Here is a 10,904-nt window from a genome sequence, read left to right on the forward strand (position 1 = left end):
ATGATTTCTTATCAATTTAATGTGTTAAATCTATACACATTTTGGGGAATAGTTATCAATCTGTTTTTACATGAAAATCCCCAGAAAACTGCCATCTTTAAGTAAAGTTAAAATTTATTAATAGGGCATTGCAGCAAATATCGTAGAAATATGTTGCTTTGCCTTTTTCTTCCATGTCTATGGGGACTGCTGTTTTGCACAATTTAACAAGTTCCAAAAATCAAAGATTTACGTAACAAGTGGCCGATGGCTAACACAAGCTGAAGCTGGCGTTAGTCATTGAAGGCTATAGGAAGATCATTGCAGTAGAAGGATCTTTGGATCCCTGACCGCAGCTTACCTGCTCTCCCATCTGGTCACTATCACAAAGGTGGCCACTTTGCAATAGTGATCATAGAGGACATAGCAGACAGGTCTTTGCAGGAACAGCAGTTTTTCGTGACTGTTGTTCCTAGTGAAGATTTTAATAAATAGGCACTGTAATTCATTCCTTATATTTGTGATAAGAAACCACAGCAATCAGCTGACTCACTACATAGTACATGTCAGCCCTCATGCCTCCCAGTATTCTTATATTAATAATAGATCCTGCATGATTCTTGTATACCTGGAAAAACATAACATCTCTTTTAAAATCTCTCATCATTCTACTAGGAAACAGAATCAGTAGTGTACAAAAGAGTAATAAGATACAAGGTAATAGGGTCACTCTGACTGCTGCAATTCTACAAAACTAAGGTAGGTTGAATGTTTTCAAAGGTCAGTTCTTGAGTTGTCCAGGCTGTGGACATAGTTTTTGAAATATATGAAGGAATGTGCAATTTGTAGGTGGGAGCTTTGGTTTGCCATCAGAATTTGAAGAGCTTAAGTTAGGTTCAAGGATTGGAATTTTGAGCTAAATTGGTGTTTTAACTTGCGATCATATGGATGCTCAAGAGCATGCCTTAGGTTTGAGAGAGTTCTGGAACAAGCTCATCACCAAGGTGACATTGTCAGAGAAAAAAGCCAGCTTGTGATGGAGGCGACACCTGAGTGGTGGTTGTAGCTTCTATGTGGGTTGCTGTCTGGTGAACTTTCCAAATGGTTCTAGGGAAAGGTGGAAGAGTAAGGGTGACAGAGATAGCCTTGGGCACTTATGGCTGATAAATGGCAGTTAAGGAGGAAAGTTTGTATTAGATAAATATCGAGTCCATAGAGGTGTGTGAATAGTCTGTGAAGATTGATCTATGTCTCTGTTTTTAGTTTGAAAGCATTGGATATCAGAATTCTCCTGATAACTAGATTACGAGCATCCCAACAGCTAGCTATAGGTGTATGAGCTGGAGGAATGCTGGTAAAGTAATTTTCAAGGGCCCACGGCTCTTATTTAATAAAAGCAGAGGCAGCAGGAGAAGCTCAGCAGGTCATAAAGCAGATACAACAGGTAAGAAATGTGTAGTTAGGCTCTGTTGTGCACCAGCATGCTCTTTTCAGTTCAACTTACGTGTATGCACACAAATTTTCTATCATGTGGCAAAGTAAAAATAAAGAGCAAAATAGGTTGACGGATGTAATCCTCTCTGCAAAAGTTTATTATGTCTGTTCTAGCTTAACTTTTAAGTTTCAAAAGCTGGTAGAAAGTATGATCACCCAGAATTCACTTTTTATTATCCTTCACATCCAAACGCCCATTGTGTGTAAACTTACAGAAAGAAGCACCATTGAGAGTGTTGTATCTAAAGTGTTCAGCAAATCAGTTGTTTGATGGTGAGTATCTCACCAATAGGTGATCAAGCATAAAAAAGGATGTATATCTAGTGTGATATTGTAAAATTTAAGTTTACACACAATGGGAGTTTGGAGGTGAAGGTAGAAACCCCATTTATTGAAAAACAAGGTGTATGATAAAGCACAAAAATATATTGTTTTTGTAAGTGCATTCCCTATAAAGGGAAGAAGACAAAGAAACATTGGAATATTCATCACAATAATTACACAGTTTAGAGTGTAACATTGTAGTGTATGATGCTATGTTTATATTTTTTTCTTTTTACAGATGTTATATCACTATGAAAGAAACATCTTGAATGAACAATAATACAAGAGAAGAAGACAGATCTTCATCACAAATACAAGTATTTGATTTATTATATGTATGTTAACACATTGCACTTAATGTATTGTTAACATATAAAGGACCCATAAGGAACCTATGGGTATACTGTATCTCACAAGGAATCAATATAATATAATCATTTTTCATATATATATATGGGCAAAAAAAAAATCATACATTGTTTAGTATAATTCATTTCATATCTCTGCTATGCTCCAGAAGGGACTTATGGGTATATAAATGTAATCATGATTCATACATATAAGTGTGAAAAATCAAACCTTGTTTCGTTGAATTGTCACTGCTATGTTCCAGAAGAAAGCTATAATACATTTGTAGACCCCATTAATGGATTTGTTCCTGGTCAAATTGCGATAAAATGGTTATAAAACAGATTTGCACACCTCTTGCCATGATGTCACAGAGGAGGGAGTTTGAGCAAGGAAGAATGTTTAAAAGTAATGTGATTTTAGAAATTGTAAGATTTTTGGGGGTTCAGACTGCTACTGCCTAACTTCTAGCCTTCTCCCTGTTGGTACATTACCTGAAAAGTATGTGAGTGTAATTCTTCTGTTTCTGTGTATTACTTATTTTTTATTTTAAAGAAAGAATTTTGCATTGATATTTTTGAATGTCAATTTGTTATCGCTACTTTTATTCAATACACATTGTGAATTTTCTCAATAAAATTCCTTTTAATAAAGTTCAGTCTTTGTATTCCTAAGGAATTCCTTTGTCACATAGGATTTGTTTCTATAGACCTATATTTGTGCAGAGAATGCTTTGATTATCAGTAACTCTGATTATATTAGGTTGTGATTCATTGTTTGGATCATTTTGGGAATAACTGAAAACTTCCTAATAGCATCCCATCTTGAACTAAATCTTAGTGGTTGCAGTGATGTGTTTAATAGTGTGTGTGAGATATATTTCAGGGGAATTTTATTCATTAGACAGACCAAGTGTCTAACACCCACATGTCACACATGCCCAGGTGGGTCTTCTCATAACAAATTGATCCCACTGCCCAGAATTTCTACAGGAGTACCTAAGGTGGGACTGCATAAACTTTACATGATGTTGTCCTGCTGTAAACGACCTGAGACCCCAAGAAAAAAAAAATCTTTTCTTGAAAGTATCCCTAAATATTAGAATATTCAGCATTGTACATTATTACAACAGCCTAAAATGGATAAAATTACTTTTTACTAGAACCTTGGAACACATATTCAGTAGATGTAACTGAAATTTACTTTAATTAAGGTTCAGTTTTGATTCAGTATTTGGCAAAATCGTTTGTGAAAATATTGGTATTTAGCCAAATCATAATCTGGATTCTGTGCATTCTTAGATGTTATGTTGCTTTCAGTTTCATTGAGTAGTTTAATAATCTCTTACTTGTGGACATCCCTGTTAATTAGACTAGATGGGCTAATTGTTCCTGATTTGCCATTCGAATGCTATGATTCTGTTTTGTATGATGATGCCTATCTTAATTTAGAGTGTAATGCTTCTTTAAGTTTGTATTGAATGTTCTGGAAAACAATAGTTGTTTTTACTTTGTATTGTAAACTATAAACATTTTATGATCTGTGTTTTACAAGCCAAAATAAAACAAATATTTATTTATTAGCATACATTATTCCTACTCTAAAATCCCTACACTGATCTTATATTAATGTTAGGTTATGATGCAAAAGAGATATCCAGAATACTTTTACAATAGATGTATCCCCACATCCATCCATGGATTCCTGCACATCACTTAGGGGTATATTTAACAAATTGTGATGGTGCACTAACGTGCACTTAACATAGAATCCATGCCCCGATGTGTCACCCGCATATTTATTAAAGATGCATTGCAGCAGATATCGTGGATATCTGCTGCTTTGCATTCTGCTTCATTTTGGGGAGTAGTCACCATTCAATAGTATGGTGACTGCTCCCTCTTGCAATCTAACAAGTTCCGAAAAATAGATTTTTTTCGGGAACTTGTCTTGATAATGGAAGCTGACGTACATTATCATTAATGAAAAGTTACAGTGCTGTCAGCTCTGCTCCGATGAGCAGAGCTGGACAGCGCATGTGTGGAGGGATCACATGATCCCTCCCTGTCACTCACACTCTCTGCAAACTATAATTGCCGATAGAGAACAGAGATGTTTGTGTGCATGCCCAAGGGTTTCACTCGGCGCATGCGCACTTGAATAAGAACAGGACCCCCGTTGACCACATACTGCTTCGGGAACGAAGCAGCTGTGGTAAGTATGATTTCTACTTCACAGGAACAGCAGTTTTTCGGAACTGCTGTTCCTGTGTTGCTTTTTTTAATAAATATGAGAAATAGTTCAATCCTTATCAATGCGATAAGGATTGAAAACTATTTTTCATATTTTGCGAGTGATGATAAATGTGCCCCTTAGTCCTTCACCTGCAGAGTATTTGCACTTCAGGCATGTCCCTGCAGAAAACTGTAAGGCAGAGGTCACTGCTGCAGTGGGTATCTGGTCAACTGTACACAGCAGAGAGACACTGTGATTGTCACGCACAATAAATAAGGGTCCAGTAGCTTATCTTTTTAAATGCTTAGAGAAATCAAAAGAATCAATCAGAAGGTGGAATCAGTTTACTATGTTTCCAAACATGGAGGTGGATACGTTAAGGTGGGAGGATTCTTCAGTCTAACAGAATAGCCCTAATGGAGTGACCATCACAATAACTTCCAATGCTGTTCATAAACAGACTGTGCTGACAGGGGGAGCCTCTTAATGTGTATGTGTTCACTAGAGTTTTATGCACCAGCATCCTGGGGCAACTAATAAATCAGGACTGTATGTCAGTAGGTCCTGTTTTTGTATATGCATCTGGATTTTGCATGTGTATTGTATGTACATATTTTACTTATGCATTGCAATGTTTGTATGTGTTGGTTTGTGTGCACATATACAAAATGCAATTTGTATGCAGTTCTCAATAGCAGTTACACAAGTAGATATGGTTTTTCATCCTCTGTGCCATTTGCCACAGTCTCCATCTATATATTCAGCCTTAAAATGGTTGCTGGTGGAATTGCAGCTTTTGTTAATAGGGAAATATTAAAATTTCATAAAATATTAATGCTTGGTTGAGTGCATTGCATTACATTTTGTGTGCAGTCCAATATGACAATAAATTTTAGTGAAAAAGATTATCATTGAGTAAGACCATTTTAAATTCATTAGAAATTCAACTCATAAGTGCTCCCAACACCATTCTCTATAAGGATACAAAAGTGTTCTTTTAGGTGCTGGGGCTTATAGTCACAGCTGCTCCTTACAAAACATAACTGTTTATGGTGGTGCAATATACATATATTGGATAAAATGCACCCTATTACAAATTAAGAACAACAGTAGAAGTTACTTTACTCTATAACAATATAAGACAATAAGGGTAAAATCTGCATGGATATATGGGTTAATATGGCAGTACCTGCGAGGGTGCGAACTTGCCTGTAGGAGGAGTATATTGGAGCGTAGCTTGTTAAATGCGGATAATATGTACAAATGCTCCTAAATTTCTACCCATGTGGAATTTTGTTTTGCAGATTAGGATTATAGGGAACGTACATTTAGGGTATGGAGGGGACATTCCCAGTTCACAGGTGGGTGCAAAGCATTTTTCTCCCCACAAAGGACCTGAATTGTATTCTTGCTCAGAGGCAATATAAACTAGGTCTCAATTTATACGTTAATAAGACACATTTTCCCCTAGTCTCTTGCAGTTGGTTGCGCATTTCAAACAATGCAATAAAAACATTCAAACACACAAAAGTAGCACATGTCATAAATGTATCCTTCCTCACCCTCTGATTAATTTAAAACATTAATTTTAGGAGAAAATGTATAAGTTGACATTAATGAAGGGGATCGTCCTATCAAGATAGTAAATCGGACTTTGACCTGTCATTTATAAGTAATCTTATATTTCTATAGATAAGCAGGATATAAGTCAGAGAACACAACAGATAAATAGACTCAGAGGCAAGCCAAGGGTCAGGACCTGGAGTAGGAACAGTGAAAGGCAGCCAACAAAGTACCAGAGGCCAGTAGGTAAGTAGAGAGGTCGGAGAAAAATCAGTTCATAAACAGGAATCCAGGGAATAAACACACCCTGTGCATCTGAAATGCTGAAGACATCCAAGCACCGAATAAGAGCAGTTTGTGGCCTTAAATAGCCTATGCACATGCATATGTTTCAGTATTGAATCTGCATGTGTGAGCACTCGTGGTTCCTTGTGCTCACTTGTGGATATGCCCTTATAGCAGTGCCTGTTCACTACTACAGGTTCTTTGGTGCACTGCAACCTTTTATGGCTTTTTCATAACATTAAGTTATATGTAATATGTTTAGATTTCAACCTTAAAGTTAAACGACATCACAAGAGGTGGAAGAATGAAGTTATAAAGAAATAGTGTATTTCATGTAAAATGACTATTAATTATCCAATTAACTTAGCTTTTACTGTCATATGTATCTTAAGAAATGTACAATGAGTGCATTGATGAAGATAAGTCAGTGTCAGGCGCTGTCTCCGCACTGACACTTTGTGCAGGAGACGGACGCCTGCACCTTCCAAGCAACCACGTCCTGTTGCCTAGCAGCAGGACGCTATCTCTGCTCACCTGTCTGCAGCCAGCATGTGTTACCGCCAAAATCTCCCTAACCTTATCAGGAGGCACCTTAGGGTATATAAAGCAGCCTCTGACACATGTCTAGTGCCAGAGTATTTGGTCTTCAGCCTTGCTCCAGCATTTGTTCCTGTGTTGCTGTTACTTGGATTCTGACCCCGGCTTGTTCCTGACTTCTCCTTCGGTTCCTGATTCTGGCTTAGGCTGATATTTGGTATTGACCCGGCTTCCTGACCATTCTCCTGCTTCTGATTTGGCTATATCCGTTCCTCTGGTTGTGACCCGGCTCGTTGACTACTCTTCCATCCTGCATCCTGGTGGGCTGTCACCGCTGCCTCAATTGTTACCTCGCCAGCTGACTGATACTGAGGGCCGCGACCTGCGCGTCCCTTGCAGCGAAGTCCATACCTCCTTGCGGGGGTTCCTGGTAAAAACCAGGGGCGTGTTAGACTCCGCGCCTCAATACTCAGTAGCACCAACTGCTGGCAGGTATCATCAATTCCACAGAGTGATTCTGACAGTCAGTCATCATTATCAACTTCTCCCTCAGGCTAAGCTGTTTGTTAAACCCAAATAGATATGTAGTTTTGTTTGCATCTCTAAGAGCCATGCTTAACCTGCATGTGCATGCCCTTAATGTACTCTACTTGCACACAAACAGCTCCTGACCACCTCTCTGCAAGTTTTGGTGCATGTACAGTAGCTCAAAGCACATTTTTACAATCAACTCTAAATGAGACTTATATTATTGTAAAGGAGAGGGCTACAAGAGAACCTGGGGGAGCATATAAGTTGGAAAAGAAATTATAGCTCTCAGATCTGCATAAACTTCTGTTTGGCTCCTGTATCCAACGAAACGACGTACTTATTCATCCTGAAAGTACTGGAGGCTATGGCAAATGACAGGTGACTTTCATGAAAAATATGGAGGTGAGGCAATGGGGCTAAAATTAGTTCTCACAGTTTAATAGCCACAGGTGGAGTCCAGCAGTAATGGAAAGAGAAAAATACTTTTTTGGAACCATGAAAATCCTGAACTAAGGAAACAGTCTCAAGGTTCCCAAAGGCTAAAATGCCACACATACAGTCAAGTCCATAAATATTGGGACATCAACACAATTCTCATATTTTGGGCTCTATACACCACCACAATGGATTTTAAATGAAACTAACAAGATGTGCTTTAACTGCAGACTTTCAGCTTTAATTTGAGGGCATTTACATCCAAATCAGGTGAATGGTGTAGGAATTACAACGGTTTCTATATATGCCTCCCATTTTTTAAGGGACCAAAAGTAATGGGACAATCGACTCAAAAGCTATTTCATGGACATGTGTGGGCTATTCCCTCGTTATTTCATCATCAATTAAGCAAATAAAAGGTCTGGAGTGGATTCTAGGTGTGACATTTGCATTTGGAATCTGTTGCTGTCGACTCTCAATATGAGATCCAAAGAGCTGTCACCAGTGAAGCAAGCCATCATTAGGCTGAAAAATCAAAACAAACCCATCAGAGAGATAGCAAAAACATTAGGTGTGGCCAAATCAACTGTTTGGAACATTCTTAAAAAGAAAGAACATACCGGAGAGCTCAGCAACACCAAAAGACATGGAAGAACATGGAAAACCACTGTGTCGGATGACAGAAGAATTTTTTTCCTGGTGAAGAAAAACCTCTTCACAACAGTTGGCCAAATCAAGAACACTCTCCAGGAGGTAGGTGTATATGTGTCAAAGTCAACAATCAAGAGAAGACTTCACAAGAGTGAATATAGAGGGTTCACCACAAGATGTAAACCATTTGTGAGCCACAAAAACAGGAAGACCAAATTAGAGTTTGGCAAACAACATCTAAAAAAGCCATTACAGTTCTGGAACAACATCCTATGGACAGATTAAAAAAAGATCAACTTGTACCAGAGTGATGGAAAGAGAAGAGTATGGAGAAGGAAAGGAACTGCTCATGATCCAAAACATACCACCTCATTAGTGAAGCATGGTGGTGGTAGTGTCATGACGTGGGCATGTATGGCTGCCAATGGAACTGGTTCCCTTGTATTTATTGATGATGTGACTGCTGACACAAGCAGCAGGATGAATTCTGAAGTGTTTCGGGCAATATTATCTGCTCATATTCAGTCAAATGCTTCAGAACCCATTGGACAGCGCTTCACAGTGCACATGGACCATGACCCGAAGCATACTGCAAAAGCAACCAAACAGTTTTTTAAGGCTAAAAAGTGGAATGTTATGCAATGGCCAAGTCAATCACCTGACCTGAATCCGACTGAGCATGCATTTCACTAGATGAAGACAAAACTGCCCCAAGAACAAGCAGGAACTGAAGACATTTGCAGTAGAGGCCTGGGAGCATCACCAGGGATGAAACCCAGAGTCTGGTGATGTCTATGCGTTCCAGACTTCAGACTGTAATTGACTGCAAAGGATTTGCAACAAAGTATTAAAAAGTGAAAGTTTGATGTAGGATTATTTAGTTTGTCTCATTACTTTTGGTCTCTTAAAAAATGGGAGGCACATATAGAAACCGTTGTAATTCCTACACTGTTCACCTGATTTGGATGTAAATACCCTCAAATTAAAGCTGAAAGTCTGCAGTTAAAGCACATCTTGTTAGTTTAGAGCCCAAAATATGAGAATTGTGTCTATGTCCCAATATTTATGGACTTGACTTTAGCTTCCACATATATATGTGGATGATAAACATATGATGAGATATCGATCGTTGACTGATCCCTATTTTCAACCCTGTCAATCAACATACTAACATTCCTGATCAGATGTTAATTGGGATCTGCAGTAATTTTGTGTCCACCAATGTGGTTATTTGTGGACAGTTAGGTCTAAAATTTCTTAACAGGCCATTCTAATTGCAGGGTGCATGTGCACTATTAGTTCCCAGTCTCTCCTGGGCAGAATACACAAAAAGTAGTATTCTTAGTACTAGTGTAAGGTGAGATCCATGACAGGATCCAGACTGCGGTCATCTTGAGCATGTTGGGTATGTAAAAGAAAGTCTCCAATTTGAATTGTGTAATAAACAAGAAAAAGCATGATCAAATCTACTTTATGTTGTTCTTTCTGAAGTAATCAAAGCAATATACTCCCTTTACAAGCTTTGGAGTGGTTATTAGCAACCACATTATACTATGTAAGTAGCACTAAGTGAAATTAAAGTGTTTTTTCTAACGTTCTGACATTTACAGAATCTGTGTAGTGTAAACTGTATCATATAATGGTCTATGGAATATAGTATCACTAGTACTTAACTTGTTCTTATAGAATTAAAAATGTAAAATATTTCAAATGTCATCATGTCTATGGCTTTGAAAATGTGGTAAATTTTCCCTTTCACAATACTTGCATATTAAATAAAAAAAATGTACTTATGTCCATTTCTTGTAGCACTGCTGTTTTGCCTGTGCCAGTAATGCTCAATTCTTGTGATACCACGGAAAAGTCTAAATCAGTGCAGGACAATCCATTGCAACATTACCAATGCTGGAGAGAGTGAGCTTTTCAAGAATTACAGGTTAGGAATGGATGCACACGGTTCTGCTAGCGGAAGAGAGCGGTTCAGAGAGGAAATTCAGACAGGAAATTATGAGACAAACAGTGTAAGCAAGAGTCATTTCTGAAACAAATGTTTTTATGGAAGAGGTTCAGATTATTGAAAAACAAAGACAATACACATACATATGAATAGAATCATCAGCAATATAACAAAATCAATAAAGAATAAAGACATCCAATAAATTGCAATTAAATGCCTGAGACTCAGGGAGACAAGAAGGGAAGGAAATTCACCAACATTAGAGACAAATCGGGTGAAATGGTAGAAATATTTCATACCAAATCGTTTGGCGAAAGCAGTCCCGAAGCTGTTCTTTCAAGGATGTGAACAACGTATTTACATAGCTTTTCCACGTCTCAAAGAATTTGTAGTAAGTTTTTCTTTCTGGAGGGACGCCTCCAACCAGTCCATGCGTATGATAAAAAACATTTTTTCTTTGAAAAGGTCACTTGTAAGATGAGAGCCCTGGATCCACATGTGAAGGCCACACTTCCTAGCTGCTGCCTGAATTGCCATTAGAAGCTTTTTGCCCCTTTCATGGTTT

This window comes from Mixophyes fleayi, chromosome 2, assembly GCF_038048845.1.
Source record: "Mixophyes fleayi isolate aMixFle1 chromosome 2, aMixFle1.hap1, whole genome shotgun sequence".
NCBI lineage: Eukaryota > Metazoa > Chordata > Amphibia > Anura > Limnodynastidae > Mixophyes > Mixophyes fleayi.